Here is a 21,939-nt window from a genome sequence, read left to right as displayed (position 1 = left end):
AATGGAGGAACATTTTGTGGACTGATGAGAGTAAAATTGTTCTTTTTGGGTCCAAGGGCCACAGGCAGTTTGTGAGACGACCCCCAAACTCTGAATTCAAGCCACAGTACACAGTGAAGACAGTGAAGCATGGAGCATGATATGGGCATGTTTCTCCTACTATGGTGTTGGGCCTATTTATCGCATACCAGGGATCATGGGTCAGTTTGCACATGTTAAAATACTTGAAGAGGTCATGTTGCCCTATGCTGAAGAGGACATGCCCTTGAAATGGTTGTTTCAACAAGACAATGACCCAAAACACACTAGTAAACGGGCAAAGTCTTGGTTCCAAACCAACAAAATTAATGTTAAGGAGTGGCCAGCCCAATCTCCAGACCTTAATCCAATTGAGAACTTGTGGGCTGATATCAAAAATGCTGTTTCTGAAGCAAAACCAAGAAATGTGAATGAATTGTGGAATGTTGTTAAAGAATCATGGAGTGGAATAACAGCTGAGAGGTGCCACAAGTTGGTTGACTCCATGCCACACAGATGTCAAGCAGTTTTAAAAAACTGTGGTCATACAACTAAATATTAGTTTAGTGATTCACAGGATTGCTAAATCCCAGAAAAAAAAATGTTTGTACAAAATAGTTTTGAGTTTGTACAGTCAAAGGTAGACACTGCTATTTTTTTGAACACACCCCTTTCAACTAATTGCCCAATTGCACAGCCTTAAGAGCGTGCATATCATGAATGCTGGGTCTCATTTGTTTTCTGAGAATCTACTGAACCTACTGGTAACTTGTTTGCCACGTAGCAATAAAAAATATACTAAAAACCTTGATTATTCTGGTTAGTCACATTGTACTGCTATTATTTTGAACAATACTGTATAAATAAATGATTAAAGATAAAAAACACAATAATAAAAATATTCTGCGTTTGCAACTAAAGCAAACATTGATCACAACAATGGTGATTTGTTGAAATGTCAACATTTTTTCAATATAAATAGAGGGTGCAAACCTGATATTGATTTAATGGTATTAACAATTTTTAACATTGTTTCAATGGTTGCATGCTATCTGGGTATTTCTGTGATTTTGCCAGGGCTTTTCTTTTTATTCGCTCACTTTCTCTCTCTGCTTCTTCTTTGCAATTGTGCTGCATATTTGTCAGATAGAGCCAAAAAGACGCTGCAGGCGTAAGGTCATGTGGTGGCATTTTCGCACCGCGATTGCCAGATTCGTAGATTTTTAAATGGTCCATCATTTATTCATATCATGCCCGTTTCTCAATCCGAAGGCAGCAGTCACAATGAACAGAAGAACTAAAACTAAACTTCAAGACCCAAGTGCCCAACTAAAGGAAACACTAATTGACACAATGGTGACTTACTTTATTAACCAGATTTACAGCAGTTTTTTTAGAAGTTAAAGTTTTGCTGTGAACTTAAAATTTGACAAAGTACAAAGTACTGTGAGGAATACACATCCTTTAATTGCGCCTTAATATTTGGATTATTGATGTTTGGTCAACGAATAAGAACTGATGGGGCACTTAAATGGTTGTTAATAAGATGTTGTGGCACTAGGTTTAATCTCTTAGTATTGTTTATGTTTTTTGTAAAAATTTGTTTTCTGAGAATTCACCGTTTAGGTGATCATTTGCTTTGGTGTACATTGACCGAGTTCAACACATTGTGTTTCTCTTCATAATAATAATGTGCATGTCATCAGTGCATTCGTGCTTGATAATTATACGTGATGTGTGTTTTTGTAGAGATGTTTAATCAATGATCGACACAAAGTCTATCATGAAGTTTAGGCAAGGCAAGTTTATTTGATAGCACATTTCAGAGGTCATTTAAACTGTTTTAGAAATGAGAAAAAAATTTATAAGAGAAAAAAAAATGTAAAAATAAGAGACACACACAAAAATGATATCCCATACACTATATAAATACCAACTTAAGTAAACTGAAAAATGTAAGTACAGTCTACATGAGCACTGAATTAAATAAACTTTAAATGAACTCAGTATTCCAGTTTTTTAGGAGACTTTAGTTTCCACACATTTTTATAGTAATTTGAACTAGCACACAATGTTATAGTAACTGTTTGGGTTGAGTTGTTTGTACTTAGTTTAAATCTATAGGCTAAGTTAGCTGAACTCATCATACTGAGTTACCTTTACTTGAGTTTTCATGTAATTTCTGTGTATACAGAAAGTTTTACTAACTCAAAAATGATTAAATTTAATAGAAAGTTTCCACAGGTTTTTTAAGTAAACTCAACTTATTACTTTTTGCAGTGCACGTCGTTTTCTTTCATGGACTATGAACCCGCTAAAGTAGCCTTGGCCACCCGATTAAAAAATTCTAGTTCTGCCACTGGCGTACAGATTTAACATGACCTAACCCTGACTGATCAAAGTATTTCATCTATACATATCTTTTTGGTCTTGATGTAAAACCCTGTAAGTGTTGTTGGGACTTCAATACAGTTCCCTTTCAGTCGGTCACTACATCGTCATGTCGTAACAGACAAATTTGAAACCGCTCTGCGGAGACCAATCTGCTTCGAGAAACGTATAAAACGCCAATGAACTTGGCATGCAGGTATTTGCATCTGCTAGTGTAACTGGTCTTGTCTGCGTTGTGTTTACCCTCCGTGAAACAAAGACGAACACCAGCTGACGGGTTGTCTCCTCATTGATTTTTAATCTGACAAAAGATAACAGTCTTTTAACAGTATGTCACACTTGCCCCTTCAGTTCTCTTCCATGCGGACATAACGCGAAAAGGGCAGAGGAGGAGTCATCAAGAATTACAAATAATTAAAACCACATAACAGCATACCTGACAAAAGATAACAGTCTTTTAACAGTATGTCACACTTGCCCCTTCAGTTCTGCAACACAAATGTAATGTGCAATGTAATCAGCATGTCTCAATTTTAACAAGTCCTCATTTAAAAGGACAACGTGAAAATAATGGTACACACATGAAAAATAAAGTGCTAAATAATGTTTAAACCAAAAACTCTGCATAAAATTGATTTTTAACTTAAAGATGAAAGTAAATTAAACAGAGCTCAACAGAAACCCACCTCTTCCATGCGGACATAACGCGAAAAGGGAAGAGGAGGTGCTAAAACAGGAGATTACGTTGGATGCTGCAGTTAGAGAATTAAAGGGGTATGCACACATAAAGAGATCCAAATCAGGTATACTTAAAACATGTACATTTTGTGTAATTCTACCTATAAAAGGAACATAATACTTTTTATACCCGTTACACTCACCCCCCTAGAATTACACAAAATACTAAGAAAACAGTAAACATTTGTACACAGGTCTTAAGACTTACATGGTCCACACACAATAATCAGTGAAGACATTCAGCATTAAAAGCTACCCAAGTAAAGGACAAAAACGTTTTGAAATTGGCCAAATTCCAGCACATTTTATAGACAATATCATGGTGCCCATTACACCACAAACGCTTAGACCAAGTACAGAAGTTACAGTAAAGAAACACAAATGAACAAGCAAATAACAAAAACATGTATCAAAACGGTAACCATCTGTATTCAAACATGAATAACTGGAGACCCAGAATCCAAACCTAACAAGCTTTCAAGCTGGACCATAGATTCAATAAGTCTACATACTGGTTTAATGACTCTACCAAACCTGGTGGTATAATGATCACCAGTATCTAAACCTGCTACAGGTACCTGCCCATGGGGTGCACTTGAAGAAACATGAGTTTGGGAGGATTGGTTAGCACCAGTCACAGTGCCATCATCAGTCAGTAGCACAGGAACTTGTGCATTTGGTTCTTGTTGATCTTGCATCTGAGAATGCACCCATGAAGCGGTGCGGTCATCCTCACAAGTAGCAACATTGGAGATGTTGGACATGCATTCAGACTGTGAGAGATCCCTTGCTTCATACTGTTCATCATCTACATGTACTGTAGGCTCAATCTCACTAGTGCAAGTCTGCCCAATTAAACCAACAGAGTGCGTTGCATCAAACGTCTGCGAGGGAACGCAGCAGGTATGGGTGTCATTGGTCTCATGACTGGAACTTATCCTGTCCGTTTCAGGCAAGGGAAGAAAGTTAACTTGCAAAAGTAAATTCCGGTGTACTGTACGTTCATTACCAGCCCTGTCACGGATCTTATAGACATGTATGGAAGGCTTTGAAGCAACAACAGTGTACACAACTGGATTCCATCTGTCAGCAAGCTTCCGTTTTCCTCTACATCCCTTGTTAGCCACAAGCACCTGATCACCAATAGCAAGAGGTAGGCCTTTAACTCTTTTGTTGTATTGGTTGGACTGATGTTTTTGTTCCAGAATAGAATGCTGCTGTGCTAATGTCATTGCAGTTTGAAGATCATCAATGAGTGATTTGACATATTGGTCATAGTCACAAACCGACTTGTCCCGCAGAACGCTGTGAAACATGAGGTCAACTGGCAGCCTTGGGACCCTACCAAACATCAGGTAAAAAGGGGCAAACCCTGTTGTTTCGTGTGCTGTACAGTTATACACAAAAGTCATGGTCTGTACCAACTGTGGCCATCTCAGCTTAGACGTAGATGGAAGGGACCTCAGCATACTGCCCAATGTCCTATTGAACCGCTCAGTACCACCATTCCCCATCGGGTGGTAGGGTGTGGTCCTAGACTTGTCAATCCCAGCCAGTTCAAGCAGCTCTGCAAACAGCTCACTTTCGAATGTAGCCCCTTGGTCAGAATGAATGCGTTGGGGGAACCCATAGACACAGAAAAAGTTATCCCACAGTTTCTTGGCCACTCTTTTTGCCGTCTGGTCTTGACATGGGAATGCATGTGCTAGCTTAGTAAAGTGATCTGTTATCACTAAAACATCCACAGATTTGTTGTTTCTATCCTCAGCAGACCAGAAGTCAATGCAGACGAGCTCCAGTGGGGTTGTGGTCTTAATGCTCTCCAAAGTGGCTCTCGCTGCTGGCTCCGGAGTTTTGCTGAGGACACACCTGGGGCATCCCTTTACATAATCTCGCACATCACGCTCCATATTGGGCCAGAAAAACCTCTGACGGGCTAAAGACAAAGTGCGCGGCTGCCCCTGATGGCCAGCCAGGTCATGGACACCAGTAAGTGCTTGATGTTTCAAGGATTCAGGCAGAATGAACTGAAATCTCTTGTGCTTCGTAAGGGGGTCTTTAACAGCTCTATACAAGATTCCATGAAGCGCTGAAAGTTTGTCCCATTGTTTCAGAATCTGCAAAACAAACAGGTTTTCATTGGCCCGCTCCCGTCTTGATGGTCTGCGTTTTCTGTCAACATAATACAACACTCTGCCAATTACAGGGTCTTTAAGCTGATGTTCTCGCAAGTCAGACTGTGAAAGGGAATGAAACACATCTTCATCACCACTGGTTAAAGAGTCCAAATGTTCAGCGAATGAAGTAGCTCTACATTCAGTTCCTGTTTCCCATTCATCACAATAGGACAGAATGGAAGACACATCAGTGGTAGACATTGAAACATCTAGACCAACGTCAAATGCATCTGACCTCAAGGACTGCGGTTGGCAGGTAAGTCTGAACACCTCTTGCACATTTCCATCCTCAACACTGTGCACTTGTCTTAGCAATTCAGAATAGGGCTCAGACAAAAGTCGCTGACTCACCGGCCTGACAAATGGAGCCCTACTGAGTGCGTCTGCTACAACGTTAAGTTTCCCAGGAACATATTTGATCTCGAAAGAATATGGAGCGAGTTTTGAGACCCAGCGTTGCTCGCAAGCATCCAATTTCGGCTTGGTCATAATGTACGTAAGCGGATTATTATCCGTCCACACAGTAAATTCATGGCCCTTAAGCCAGTGGCTGAATTTGTCACACACTGCCCACTTAAGAGCCAAGAACTCTAATCTGTGTGCCGGATATTTAGATTGGCTGCGACTCAAGGCCTTGCTAGCAAACGCTATCGGTCTCGCCTTGTCTTCACCAGCAGGAATCTGTGAGAGTACGGCACCTAAACCATCTAATGAAGCATCCGTACAAAGCAGGAAAGGACGTTCAAAATCTGGATGAGCCAGCACTACACTATCCACAAGGGCCCTTTTCAATTCTTCAAAAGCCACATCACAGTCTGGGCTCCAGTCCTGAGGCTTCAGCTCCCGAAAAGTGCCCGCTCTCTTATGACCAGAAACACCCTTCACCAAACGTTTTTGGCCAGCCGTTAAGTTGAATAAAGGTCTAGCAACACTAGAACACTTTGGGATAAATGTCTGGTAGTACAGGACCATACCAAGAAACGATCTGAGTTTCTTTGGTGAAGGCGTGATTCCGTCGTCCCTCATTAAATCAGCCTTTTGAAAAGCAGAGATGACTTTTACTTTCTCCTCATCAACTGAAACACCAGCACCATCTATCACATGGCCTAGGAACTTAACAGATTTTTTTAAAAAGTGACACTTTTTAGGAGCCAGCTTCAGGTTGCTGGATCTCAATCGAGAGAAGACAATCTCCAAGCGCCTTAATGCTTCCTGCTCAGATGGGGCAAAGACCAGCAAGTCATCAAGGTAGCAGAGAAGGTTGGAAAAGTTAAGGTCACCGAAAATGCTGAGCATCATGCGCATGAAAGACCCGGGACTGTTGCAAAGGCCCTGAGGGAGGCGGTTATACTCGTATAAGCCCATCGGTGTTGTGAAGGCAGTGTATCGCCTGTCAGACACATGGAGTGGAATGTTGTAAAATCCCGAAGTCAAGTCCATGGTACTGAAAAAGGCATTACCTCCCAAAGCTGCAAGACAGTCAGCCTGATGTGGAAGAGGGTGGGCGTCTTTGATGGTTTTAGCATTGAGCCAGCGGAAATCAGTGCAGACCCTCAGATTACCGTCCTTTTTCCAGACCATCACTAAGGGGGATGCATACTCACTGATGGACTTGCTGATTATTCCTTTCTCCTCCATCTCTGACAATACTCAATTTTTGGTAGTGGGCAGGAGGGATACGGCGATAGGGCAGCCGGAATGGGCGCTCATCAAAAAGATGGATCCTATGCACGAAATCCTTTGCCTCTCCACAATCCAACTTATCCTTGGAGAAAATGTCATGGTAAGATGCAATGAGGTCTGCTAGTTTTCTCTTCCACACTTCAGAAACTTCACATCCTTCAATGTCAACGTCCATTAGACCACAGTCTTTCAACAACTGTTCAGGACCAGAGGACGAGGCCGTGTCATGGGCATTTGAATTAGGAACGTCACTGTAGGTTCTACTTAAACCCTGTGCAACAGTGAGGTCTTCCACAGCTAGACAAGAGGAAACGTCAGCCAGTTTGGAGTTACGACGAAGTGTAACTGGTGTTAAATTAGGGTTAAGGACCTTCATTGGCACCCATCGATCACCCCACATTGGTGTTACTACTCGTCCGACAAGAATGTTTCGGGGTGCTGAACGTGCCGTGGTTGGCTCAACAATAATAGTACTTCCTGGGGAAATAGGGACATTGGCTGGTAATTTGCCCCAAACAAGATACTCACTTCTGGGAAGTAAAGTGATTGCTTGACAGAGTTTTACAGTACCAAGCTTATCGGGCTGCTGAGAACCAGACCACCGGGAGATACAGCTCAGAAGCTCAAGGAATTGCTCACACTCAGGATTACCATTATTACAAGAGACAAGCTCCCAGTACTTGTCATGAGATTTCATCTTCTGCAGAATGCATTTGATTACATTGCTTCCAATTATGAACTCGTCTCTTTGTCCAGTCACCACAAGAGTTGGAACGACAAACTTAAATCCATAGACCTCAATTTCCATGTCATAAATACACTTTGGCTGAATTGTAAGGCCACCACAGCCAACTAGGACCACATTGCTTGGAATTGCTTGAGGATGCGGAAGAAGACCATTAGCTCGTAGCTTGGACTCACCCTCTTCGCTAAGTGTGCAGGACATACTACCAGAATCCAATAAACCCTTTAATGTGTAATGGCCACAAACTAACACAGGAGCATAAAACAACTCACTAGCTCCATCAACTCTCTGAGACCCCACGTATAAAACAGTTTTGTCTTCTGGCAATAACTTGCAACTGTTCACAAATACATTTTGCACATCTGTCTCTTCTGTGAGGGGGGTTGTAAAATTGCCCATGCTACCCCTCTCATCACACGGGCCATTTAGTTTAACTGAGCAGTATCTGAGGGAGGAGTAGGGCATGCTGCTTTAGGACAGTCACTCTTGAAGTGGCCTGGGCTGAGACAGTGACGACACAGTCTTTGACGTCTACAATGCATGTACGTAGTGTGTTGATTGGATCCACAGACCCTACATGCTGGGCTTGAGTTAACTCTGAAGTCTGAAGTTTTGCCCACCTGGACCTGATTGGGCGTGGATAATGAAGCAGTACACAAGGACAAGACTCTATCCATCATGCCAACCATATGATGAAAACTGGTGTCAGGAGAGAATGGAACAGCATTAGGATTAAGGTGATTCACAGGAGGCAGTGACTGAGCAGGTGTGGAAGTAGGCTGCTGAGGGGAAGTGGACACTGAATTGGGACACGTCATAACACTGCACTGGTTACAGGCTGGCAAAGACGTTGCAAGTGGCGTTCTCAATGAGACTCTTTTGAAATCCCTCTGATAACTGTCCAACCGCTCCTGGACCTCTGCAGCACTCCACTTCTCAGCAGGTTTAAACTGAAAAGATATAGCAAGACTGGGGTCTGGGCAATGTGAAATAAACATCATGACAGCCTCAGCTGCGGGATCCTCAACACTCTTGTTGCGTCTGCGCAGACACTCGTCAGCAACATCAATGGCTTTGTTAAGCCTTATCCAGTAATCCATTGGAGTTTCATTAGCCCTTGGGACAGTATTATAGAAATCAGCCATAGGCATGTTGGAATAAGCTAACTCACTGAAGTTGTGTTTCAGTATGTCAAACACTGCGCTTGGAAGATCACAGGCACTTAGTTCAGGGCGGCTGCGCAGGGACACTTTAACCACATCTCTTGCTTTCCCAGCCAGCCTGCTCAGGATAAGATCAGAAACATCAGTATGTGATTTGCATTTTATTCTGTTTAAATAGCTGTACATCATATCCTCCCATTCATGGACAGTAAATGAATCACTCTTATCGCCCCTGAAGAACGGTGGAGGTGCTGAATCTTGTTGAACTATCACTTTCAGGCTAGAAGCATCCATACGCTCGCTGGAAGACTGAGAATGGTAAGGTGGGTTAGACTGTATTGGGCTGGGCTGGTGTGCAAGGTTTAGGCTGGCTGAAATACTTTCCCCTATTTTCTGGGCCAGGTCTGAAATTATGCTCCCTAATGCCTCAGACGTAATGACGCGTTCATTATCTGGGTGTGTTATTGGGGTGGAGCTAGCTGTTGGACCTACTGAAGCACCAATCGCTGAATCAACTGTGTGTATATTATCTAGACCCACATTAGCTAAAGCCCTCCCTCTTCCATAACAACGAGGGGTAGCTTCAGGTACCCTTGCATTCTGATTAATGTCAGGTCCACCACCCCTACCCAATGGGAAAGTGACATTAAAATGTTCCACAGAACTGAAATTGTCTTTGTTATGATCCCCAAACATGTCTCAAATGTTAAACGAAAAAGACAGAAAACATAGGTAAACAATTACCATTAAATAGTATGCTTTAAACAGCAAAACCCTAAACAACTCACAATTGTTTTAAATATATTTCTTTTGAAAACCTGAGAAATATGAAATAAAATCAACTCAGTTCAAAAATAGGATGCAGAACGTTTAGAGTAATAAGAAATTTCCTAAACAAAGACAAAATATATATATTTTTTTTTTTACAAATGAAGCAGTGTCTCTTTAACATGCATCAACAGTCATTCAAAATATACTGCCAAGATAAAGGATACGATGCTCAAAGATCACTGAATCAGTCCTTGTCACAGTCTCTCTGGATTATTATGCATTGACAATGAACAGAGCTGTTCTCCAGAAAAATAAGAGTCGATCAAAAGTCACTGAAACACTTTACCGTTTTTTTTTAAGATGCACCAGTTTGTTCAGTGATGTCATGCGCCGATTCCCGCACGCACACACACGCGCCGATAGTCACGCACACACAAACGCCGTTGTCGCGCGCACACGCGCGCTCCCGTATGCGCGAGCACGGAGTCGTCACAGCCAATGAAAATCCAGTTGTAATGAAGAAGACCAGGAGAGGAGATTGCCAAGTTAGACGAACCGGCACACAACCACGGCGATCGGCGAAGCGCTGATCAGATGACCCGAAAAGATCACGGCACCAAGTGTAACTGGTCTTGTCTGCGTTGTGTTTACCCTCCGTGAAACAAAGACGAACACCAGCTGACGGGTTGTCTCCTCATTGATTTTTAATCTGACAAAAGATAACAGTCTTTTAACAGTATGTCACACTTGCCCCTTCAGTTCTCTTCCATGCGGACATAACGCGAAAAGGGCAGAGGAGGAGTCATCAAGAATTACAAATAATTAAAACCACATAACAGCATACCTGACAAAAGATAACAGTCTTTTAACAGTATGTCACACTTGCCCCTTCAGTTCTGCAACACAAATGTAATGTGCAATGTAATCAGCATGTCTCAATTTTAACAAGTCCTCATTTAAAAGGACAACGTGAAAATAATGGTACACACATGAAAAATAAAGTGCTAAATAATGTTTAAACCAAAAACATGTGCATAAAATTGATTTTTAACTTAAAGATGAAAGTAAATTAAACAGAGCTCAACAGAAACCCACCTCTTCCATGCGGACATAACGCGAAAAGGGAAGAGGAGGTGCTAAAACAGGAGATTACGTTGGATGCTGCAGTTAGAGAATTAAAGGGGTATGCACACATAAAGAGATCCAAATCAGGTATACTTAAAACATGTACATTTTGTGTAATTCTACCTATAAAAGGAACATAATACTTTTTATACCCGTTACACTGGCACTGCCTTGTTCACTTCACTGCAATGCAACTGCAACTGCAATTCATCCAAACGATTGATTCGCAGCCATCGAACTGAAGGATACATACTTCTATGTCTCGATACTCCCTCGACACAGGCCGTTTCTCCGCTTTGCCTTCAAGGGACGGGTATACCAGTTCAAACTCTTACCTTTCGGGCTATCTCTCGCTTCTTGTGTCTTTACAAAAGTAGAAAATCTGTGTTAGGCTAGGCGCCCACATTGTGTCCCCTATCCGCATAGGTTCCGCCCCCTACGTGGAGGGCTTCTTCAGGCACTGGAATTGTCCAGCTTCAGTGGGGCTTTGGTAGGGAGGGATTTCCAATTTGTCATTCACGATGTGACATCGTAGTGACCGACTGAAAAGAAACATCTCGGTTACGTATGTGTAACCCTCGTTCCCTGAAGGAAGGGAACGGAGACGCCACGTCGCCAAAGTTTGCTGTTCCATTGCTGTTACCAGGCCGGGAACTATGCTCAGCTTTCTCAGCAAATAATAGCCGATTTGGTATTGCACCTGCTCTGCATTAAATACCCGCGGGGCGAGGCGACGCCAGCAGAAGCAAATACCTGCATGCCAAGTTGATTGGCGTTTTGTTAGTTTCCCGAAGTAGATTGGTCTCCGCGAAGCGGTTCGCAATTTGTTGGTCACAATATTTTCTTAATTGTCATTTTTGTACAGATCTTTGGAGCAGTGTTTCAAGGCAACTTTATGAATTTATTATGAACTTAATGCTTTTTTCTTTTCAAGATATAATATAATAATAAAAAAAATTGTGTTTCGTTCAGATTATTTACAAAATATTATGATAGTCTCTACAGGCATTAAACGTTGCATTTTTGTAAATCTATTCAAATCCATATTTTGGTCATGTTCAGGTTATGCTCGGTTTCTGCTTTTGCTGGCATAAAAACCATAGATCTGTTTTAGGTTACTACACAGACCGATCAGGTTATGATTTCAAAGTATTTCCAAATTTTAATTTATTTCAATGTGCAGATAAATACCACCAGCTGATAACATGTATGTGCTCATTTACTAAATTATCCCTAACAACCAACTAATCATTTGAAAACTCAAAGACATTTAAGATTTTTATTTGATCTATAATATTAATCATAATGTTTCTGTTATGAAAAGTGTTAAGTCTATGCACTGCTATAAGCTACATCTGTTATAAAAATTAAACATTAAAAACAATTTATGCACTCATGAAAGTATTAATGTAACAAAGATGTTTATAACGTAATTTGTAAAAATAATGTAAGCAAAATATATTTTGAAGGCATGCAATGAAAAGCATCTATGATTATATGTTATAAAGAATTTTAAATTGTAAAAATCTGTAAAAGGTTTAAAAATCTCAAGAAACTCTTCTAGATTTCATCTGATGTCCATGCAGTCCAGACCTACAATCACAAAGATGATTTATGTTCATGTTACTTTATCAACTCAATTTCAGACATAATGACAGATGTTAGAAAACATCAGATTCTCATGAAGTACCTTCATCTTCTTTCATGAGCAATTCATACGACTGCATTCATTAATCTTTAATATAAACATAGAAGTGTTAAAGATGAAATGATAAGCATTTAAAACAGAGTCACACTGATTATTATTATTAACCATTACTGGTTTATATTCAACAACAAACTCAAGATTCCTCTCTAATAATCTAGTAAGTGTACATCTTTACCACGAGTACCATAAACACAGCAAGTTAAATGTAGCCCAGTATCGGTTTAACTTTATTAGAACAAACACTTAATCAGAGACATAATAAGAGAGATGGTAACCTCTAAATGAATAATAGAAATCAAACTCTCAATACTCTGTATTTCTGCTTTACAGTTGAACATTAATGGATGATAGAAAGCTTAAAATGATGTTTAAAATCGCTTTATATGAAGTACAGCGTGTCACATCACAGGACTTTCCTACGCTGCATTATAAATCAAAGATTAACAACACATAACATCAGTATATAATGTGTTACTCACTGTGTTTATTGGGTCTGTAGAAGAGCATATAAGCACTTGAAGACCTGTAAAGACATTCATTTAATAATCTTCATAACAATAATATCACAGTTAATGAAAGATAGCAGATACTGTACCTGTACTCGAAGTTCTTGTCTTTTCGTGAAAGATTGTTCAAATAACTCTAAAGAAAAAACATCCAGAAACATGAGCAGATTATGATGTAATATTGTCAGCAAATACAATCATTTGAAAAATCAGGACACCCCATTACATTTTCTGTTCTTTGTTAAGAAATATTTACATATCACTGGATTTTGTCTGGAAAAGAAAGTGATTTAATTGCAGGTAAAGAAATCTGACCTAGTTTTACTCATTAAACAAAAGATTAACAAAAATGTGAATTCTCACAGCGGAAAAAAGTAAGGACAACCTGCCAGAGAGTGTTACCCCCTTTGGCTAAAATTACTTCAGTGAGATGCTTCTTGTAGCCATCTACTGTATCAGTCTCTGACAGTTGGTCTGAGGAAAGTTTGCCCTACTCCTCAATGTAAAACCCCTTTAGCTGTGAGATATTTGATGGGTTTCTTGCATGTACAGCCCGTTTCAAGTCAGCCTACAGCATCTCAATGGGATTCAGATCTGGGCTTTGGCTCTGCCATTCCAGTACTCCCCCTTTCTTAGTTTTCGGCCAGTTCTTGGTAGATTTACTGGTATGTTTTGGGTCAGTGTCCTGTTGCAGGATCCCGTGCCGCTTCAGCTTTACTTTTTTACGGATGGTCTAACATGTTCCTCAAGCACCCCCTGATACACAGTAGAATTCATGGTGGATTCTATGATGGTGAGCTGGCCAGGTCCTGCTGCAGCAAAACACCCCCAAAACCAGGACACTTCCACCTCCATGTTTTACAGTTGGTATGAGGTTCCTTTCCTGAAATGCTGTATTTGGTTTGCGCCAAGGGTTAGGGTCCTCTGTTGCGGTGTCCAAATAATTCAATTTTAGATTCATCTGTCCAAAGAACATTATTCCAGAAGTCCAGGGGCCTCATTTATCAAGCGTGCGTACGAACAGAAGTGTGTGTAAAGTGTGCGTAGGAACAGTTTTACGCAAAGTGTGGAATTTATCAAATTGCACTTATACGTAGAAATGTGTGTAAATATACGCACACCTCGGAGTATGCGTATGCAGAGCATCTAGTGGTAGAATAGCGATACTACACAGGACCGTCCATCCCCAGCGTTTAAAGAACACTTTGTCTATTTATTATCCAGCCTCAGGTGTTAAAAATGATTACTGTTAATAAAGTAACTGCAAATCAGTGTTGAAGTTAATAATGAACTTAGTGTCTAACCCTATATAAGAAAGCTCCGTCAAATGCTTGACACAGTGCAATGGCTTATCTTGGATTATTGGAAGACTTGGCAAATCATCCATTCCGCCGGGAGTGCATTTTCAAAGATCGCGCCGATTATGCTGGCTATATGCTGCTGTCCAAGGTGGAAAGCTCTGTCATTGTCGGTCCTCCTACAGTTGCACTGATTTCACGTCGGTGTGCTGTAAAGCGTTTTTTTTTCTTGGCTGATAATTTAATGTCAAACCACTTTTTTATTTCTAGAAGTTTTCTCATACCCAACGGAATTAAAGTGCCCATATTATGAAAAACTCACTTTTTCTGGGTTTTGGGGTGTTATTTTGTGTCTCTGATGCTTCCACACGCATACAAATTTGGAAAAAAAATCCATCCATGCTGTTTTGAGTGAGATACAGGTTTCTGAATGTCCTCTGCCTTGAGTCTCAGATTGCGCGAGTTCAAACTCAGCTCCGTTGTGACGTAACTAGCCGTTTCGTCACATTACGTTTGAATTTGCCCGCCCACCACCCCACTTGCAGGTCTCCACCCACCAGGTAGCTAGAGAGAGCACAGAGCAGTCACTTCGCTGATATCCTCTATACTGTTATCATGTCTCACGGAAATAACAGCGCTATTTGGATATTATGGATTATACTCCCGCCTACTTTTAAAAACAAAGTTTAAACGCGTGTTTATTTAAACCTAAAATGTAATCTCATATATAGTGTGTTACAACGCAAATTGTCCTCAGATTGTAGGCGATAAGACGTTCATGCGAAATCTGATGTAAACAACAGACTATGTAGCTATATTTCACGGATTATACGCATTTGTGGACAAAAATGGTCATTGAATTTATTTTATTGGACTATGGATTATTCACCCATCTGAAACAGACTGGATTCGATTCGCGATCACTATATCAACACAAAAGGTAAGAAGTCACGTTATATTTTGCATGTTGTCATCTTCTGTTACAAAATACTACATTTATGATGCTAGAGCATCTGTATCTCAAAACAGAGATCATACATTGATGCTAATGCCGTAAATTATACCTTTTAAATGTATATGTTATTGTTTGTAGACAGTAGGCTGTATAGATATTTTTTGCAGGCTAGATAGTTTGCAGCGTTTCGAAAGTTAAAAAAATATTTAACGGCTTTATTTTACAATTCTACATTAACTAAGTAATAGTGCTTTGCCAAACTAAAAGTGTTTTGCCAAACTAACCAAGACCGGGCCTTACCGATCCGGCTTTTCTGACGAGGCCAACGTAAGTTACCCCCGAGCCTCTTATAACTTTACGGCCCGGACCTCCCGCTAGCTTCTAGCAATTACCACGCGGCCCACAAGCAGTATACATCCCCCGCCGGGTCTAAATTTTTGTCATTTGTGAAAATAATGCGTTTGAAAATGTTTTATAACGGGAATATGTTAGCATTGTCCAGGAAAAACGAGTTTATTGTTGTGACTGCTAACGTAACATCACAATTTACTCTGGAATCATTGTGTGTCATGAGTTTCTTCTCCTGTAGTGTACTTATTAGTGAAACTTTTCTGCATGATTTGTCTGTTGGCAACATAAACCGTTAATAATTATAATATATAAAATAATAACACAGTATGGTCTGTACTGCTCACGATATCACTATGCACGGGCACATGACTTTAGAAGTGGGGCGTGATCAAAGGAGCAGCAGCTCATAAATATGTAATAACCAGCTCAAAACGGCACAATCTGAACTGCCCTGAAACAGAGACTCCTAGAGATGGGTAACAATCTTTTCCTACAAGCTATTTCGAGCAAACAACTTTTGAAACATGCTTTATGGAACTCATACACCTATTTAACTTGTGGAAAAACAGTCATAATATGGGCACTTTAAACTCACTGGTAATATGTTCCCATGCAGATTTGTTAGTCATTCCTCCTGCACTAAGTGAACCAAACAGGATGTGTTATTAGGATTTAACCTCATCCAGCAGTAACTCAATTTCTGTGTCTGTAAAATTCCTCTTTTATGCTCTCTTTGTCATTATTGCGATGAGGGAAAAAGCACAACCACGTGACTTGTAATGGGAGGTGTTGTCACCATATATGGTTAATTGGAGGCGTTTTGGAATGCAAATGACCATAAACGTGCACGAGTATAGTGCTTAAGAACACATGGGATTTATCATCAAGGATTACTTACTAATGTGCGTACGAACCACATGCACACGTTTGATAAATCCCAATTTTTTGTACTTACACACATTCTAAATTTCATTCGTATGTTCAAATATAGAACATTTTCTACGCAATGTTGATAAATGAGGCCCCTGGTCTTTTTCTATATTCTCTCTGGCAAATGTCAGTCTGGTCTTTATGTTTTTCTTAGAGAGCATAGGTGTTTGCACACCTCCTATGAAAGTTAAACTTGTGTAGTCTCTTTCTGATTGTAGAGGCATGCACTTTCAAATTAACAACAGTAAGACAGCAAGAGCCTCGGACAGCTCTTTTGATCTCACCATGGTGTTCACTCTCACTTCAACAGGCAAGAGCACACCAAACCAAATGTGTGAGATTTAAATAGGGCAAGCCTCCTTGTAACAATGTTCTAATCATGTGTACCTAAATGATACACCTATGTGTGATTTTAGCCAATTTAAGTGGGAAAAATTTTTGGGATGTCCCAACTTTTTCTTCTGTGTGAATTCACATTTTTATTAAACTTTTGTTTAATGAGTAAAACTATGTCAGTTTTTGTTGTTTACCTGCAATTAAATCCCTTTCTTTTTCAGACAAAAATAAAAACAAGATGAAAACCAGTGATATGCAATATTTCTTAATAAAGAACAGAAAATGTAATGGGGTGTCCTAATTTTTTCACATGACTGTATGTTAAATTCTTATTCACAAACACACATTAATGTAAATATATGTAAATACCTCACAGACGTGGGTTTCATGAAAGCGATACCATTGTTGATTTTCACATTTGATGTCTACATTAAAGTGTCCTTTATCAAATGACTTATAGTGGTTTATTATGGCATAGAGCTCAAACTCATGAGAGGAAACCTTAAATTGAAAACAGACTTTATGATAGTTGAATATTCTCTGTTTTATCAAATAAATGGGAAAACACACACACACACAAAATATTTTATTACCTTCAAATGAGGACGAATGATCACTTCCTCTGTATTTGTTCTTATTTTACTGTGGAATCTCCACAAACGTACAATCAGTATTTTTTGTGAGTGGATCTCATGTTTCTGATGAGATAACAACTCGGTTTTAGGACACATAATGAAGCCTAAATCATATTCAATAAATTGTGTTGCTCAGCTGTATCTGAGATAAAAACATTACACAGAGGTCTCGTACACACTGCTTATAAATTTGGTTGTCACTTCACCTTTTAATGCTTAATCCTGTTCTGTACACACAAACTTAAAGGAATTCTTCAGACAATTTAAATTTGAATTGTAACGGGTGTGCTTTAAAGAAAGCGATGAAGAGGAGAATCCATGTGCTAAAGGTGTTTATTAGTAAAATCCCAATAAGGGCCAGCAAACAAATCCAAACAGGGTAAATCCACAATCGTAATCCAGAGACAGGCAAAATATATCAGGGCAGGCGGCAAACAGGCATTAAATCCAAAATACAGGCAGAAGTCAAACACAGGCAGATGCAGGTAACAGGGTAACAGATAAACAGAATAACAGAATCAGAATCAGAATACAGGCAGATACAAACAGGATGGCGATGTAATAATCAGCCAGGAGCAGGTGAACAGGATGTGACTTATATACAGACAGACAGGAAGTGTGAACTGTGACATGGCATGATGAATATCAAAATAAAAGTCCGAACAGAGCAGAGTATCAAAATAAAAGTCCAAAATACAAAAATACACAGAACACAGAACAAAACCATTACAGAACCCCCCCTCTAAAGGGCGACTCCCGGAGCCCAACATCCAAAACATACAGTCCAATAGAGGGTGGGCGGGCGGGCCAGGACCTCTTGGTGAAGGCAGGGCAGTTCAGGAGAGGTCCTGGGTCATATGGCCAGGATGGTCCAGGAACATGGGGCAGATGCGGGCCTGGGTCATGGGGCAGATGCGGGCCTGGGTCATGGGGCAGATGCGGACCTGGGTCATGGGGCAGATGCGGACCTGGGTCATGGGGCAGGCTAGGACCTGGGTCATGGGGCAGGCTAGGACCTGGGTCATGGGGCAGGCTAGGACCTGGTTCATGGGGCAGGCTAGGACCTGGGTCATGGGGCAGGCTAGGACCTGGGTCATGGGGCAGGCTAGGACCTGGGTCATGGGGCAGGCTAGGACCTGGGTCATGGGGCAGACATGAAGCTAGATCATTGGGTAGGAATAGCCCTGGAACACAAGGAGAGGAAGGATCAGAGTCCACTTTGGTCTCTGCCTCGGCGTCCTCTGCCTCCTTCCTGTGTCCGGGTACTACCCCCCCCCAAAAAAAACTTGGAAAAGCTTCCAAAGCCCAGGGTGGCGAAGTCCCAGGTGGTGGACCAGACAAATCAGATGAATCAGGTGAATCAGATGAGCCAGGTGAGTCAGATAAGACAGATGAGCCAGGTGAGCCAGACGAATCATGTGAATCAGGTGAGTCAGACGAATCAGATGGGACAGGTGAATCAGGCAGGACATACGAATCAGATGAAGTGAGCGAGTCAGATGAATCAGGCGAGTCAGATGAATTAGATGATTCAGACAGGACAGGTGAATCAGGCGGGTCAGGCGAATCAGGCAGGACAGACGAATCAGGCAGGACAGGCAGATCAGATGAGACGGGCAGATCAGACGAGACGGGCAGATCAGACGAGACGGGCAGATCAGGTGAATCAGACGAGTCGGGCAGATCAGGTGAATCAGACGAGTCGGGCAGATCAGGTGAATCAGATGAGTCGGGCAGATCAGGTGAATCAGATGAGTCGGGCAGATCAGGTGAATCAGATGAGTCGGGCAGATCAGGTGAATCAGATGAGTCGGGCAGATCAGGTGAATCAGATGAGTCGGGCAGATCAGGTGAATCAGATGAGTCGGGCAGATCAGGTGAGACGGGCAGATCAGATGAGACGGGCAGATCAGATGAGACGGGCAGATCAGATGAGACGGGCAGATCAGATGAGACGGGCAGATCAGATGAGACGGGCAGATCAGATGAGACGGGCAGATCAGATGAGTTAGACGGGACAGATGAATCGGATGGTTCAGATTCAGGGCTTTGAGGAACCTCGGGAACAACAGAGCAGAAGGCAGACAAAACGCACCACAGGGCTATGGCAAATTCAGTAAGTTCAGAGTCAATGAGACATACCTCTGTGGTAGTCGGTTCAGGCAAGACGGCCATCTTGACGGCAGGTGCAGGGTGAACGACAGCCCTCATAAGTGCAGGTGTGGTGGTGACGATGGCCCTCTGAAGCTCAGGTGCAGGAATGGTTGTTGCTCGCACGTAAACAGGTGCAGGTGCAGAGACAGGCAGGATGGCGGCCATTTTAGGGACAGGCAGGATGGCAGCCATTTTATGATCAGTCATGGTGGCGGCCATTTTAGGAACAGGCATGGTGGCGGCCATTTTAGGAACAGACAAAGATTTATTAGAATCAGACAGAACAGGCATGATATGGGTTGGTGTGTTGTGAATAGCCTCTGGTTTGTTATCCACAACACCCACAGTGAAGGGAGAGCCACACAAACACAGAGCATGGTCAATGTACTGTTCTAAAGTCCAGTGTGGTGTATGGAGTGGCATAGTACGGGCAATGTCTCGATCTAATCCACAGTAAAATATGTCCTTTAGAAATGAATCCTGGAAGTTTACCTGACATGATAGTTCACAGAAATCCTCAACAAATTCCTCAATGGAGCGGTGGTTCTGGCGGAGACAAACAAGTTGATCTGCTGGAGTCATGGTGCTGGTGGGAAGTTACAAACCTTTGCTGGATTCCGGGTTAGGCTGATTATTCTGTAACGGGTGTGCTTTAAAGAAAGCGATGAAGAGGAGAATCCATGTGCTAAAGGTGTTTATTAGTAAAATCCCAATAAGGGCCAGCAAACAAATCCAAACAGGGTAAATCCACAATCGTAATCCAGAGACAGGCAAAATATATCAGGGCAGGCGGCAAACAGGCATTAAATCCAAAATACAGGCAGAAGTCAAACACAGGCAGATGCAGGTAACAGGGTAACAGATAAACAGAATAACAGAATCAGAATCAGAATACAGGCAGATACAAACAGGATGGCGATGTAATAATCAGCCAGGAGCAGGTGAACAGGATGTGACTTATATACAGACAGACAGGAAGTGTGAACTGTGACATGGCATGATGAATATCAAAATAAAAGTCCGAACAGAGCAGAGTATCAAAATAAAAGTCCAAAATACAAAAATACACAGAACACAGAACAAAACCATTACATGAATATATTATTAAATTGGGTCACCTATGTAGTAGAAGTGTGAAGTTATTTTAGAAATTGGTGCCCTCTAGGCCGAGAAAAGCCAGAAAATGTGTTTTTTGGCTTATGTGGATGAAAAATCCCAAGTCCCAGAATGCATTGCTTCGCTGCTCTACGAGGCCACTCACTAGTCACGCCTACCGGTTCGAGACGGCAGGAGGGAGGGAGATTCAACTAGACTAATTACAACTTTTACAGACACGTCTGCGACGATTTAGTTGATATATTATTATAAATACTACCTTTTCCACATCGAAATGATGATAAGTTGCGTTGTAACGGGATGTTCAACCAAAACCGGGAAAGGACAAGCAGTAAGTTTTCATCATTTGCTGCGGTGTAAACAATGGCTGCAGGCTATCAACCACGCAAAGTTCAGAGAAGACAACGATGCGGTAAAATTGAAAAACCTGAGGGTTTGCAGTCTCCATTTCAAGCAGGAAGACATCGAACCCAATGTACTCAGAATGAAGCGAAACACGCGAAAGGACACTGCACTTCCGTTCATGTTTACCTTCACAGACACGACGAACAGCTGGAGCCATCTGGTATCAAATGCATGCGTCTACGTTTGAGGTAAGACTCTTGCTAATACTCGTTTCTGATCACACAGTAGCCTTTACATAGTGATACAGTTGTTATCAAAGTAACGTTAGATAGATAATGACACATAAGTTGGCTGTTCTCAAAATAAAACAACTGTTAGCTACCGAGCTACTTCTGGAGTTGCGTAAGCACGAAAGCCTGTTACTGTAAAGTTATTCGATGGTTGAGATAACTGCAGATACATTTGCCAGATGTACATTATTAATTAAATAATATTTATGAAATCCTGAAATCCTTAACAATGAAATCCTCCTTGCATGGACCAGGTCAGTGTTAGTTTGTAATGTGGGAGACTTTACATTGGTTTGCAAGGTTAAAAGTTACTAACTGTATTATCTTTCATAGGTCTGTCATAAATCATATGTGGTTTTCCTGTGCAACTGTGGTAGATTGAAATATTCATTCATCTGTGAAGCAGTGAAAAGAATTGAAATGTGTATTTACAGAGAAATATAAAAGATTTGAAATATGTATTTACAAAGAAATATTCATTAATCTGTGAAGCAGTGAAAACAA

At 41.2% G+C, this 21,939-nt stretch overlaps 1 long non-coding RNA gene across 1 annotated transcript; it reads right to left on the bottom strand.

The window, feature by feature from the left end:
• Window positions 1–11,949: 11,949 nt before the first annotated feature.
• LOC141362477 (uncharacterized) lies at window positions 11,950–13,163 on the bottom strand. The gene is made up of 4 exons (XR_012368265.1): window positions 13,115–13,163; window positions 12,999–13,042; window positions 12,502–12,546; window positions 11,950–12,404 (listed from the first exon to the last, which is right to left on the bottom strand). It is a non-coding gene; the product is annotated as an uncharacterized lncRNA (long non-coding RNA).
• Window positions 13,164–21,939: the final 8,776 nt, after the last annotated feature.

The sequence above is a fragment of the Misgurnus anguillicaudatus genome, unplaced genomic scaffold, assembly GCF_027580225.2.
Source record: "Misgurnus anguillicaudatus unplaced genomic scaffold, ASM2758022v2 HiC_scaffold_27, whole genome shotgun sequence".
In the NCBI taxonomy this organism is placed as follows: Eukaryota; Metazoa; Chordata; class Actinopteri; order Cypriniformes; family Cobitidae; genus Misgurnus; species Misgurnus anguillicaudatus.
The sequence above is the reverse complement of the archived record's forward strand: the minus strand, read 5'-3'. Positions and strand labels throughout refer to the sequence as shown.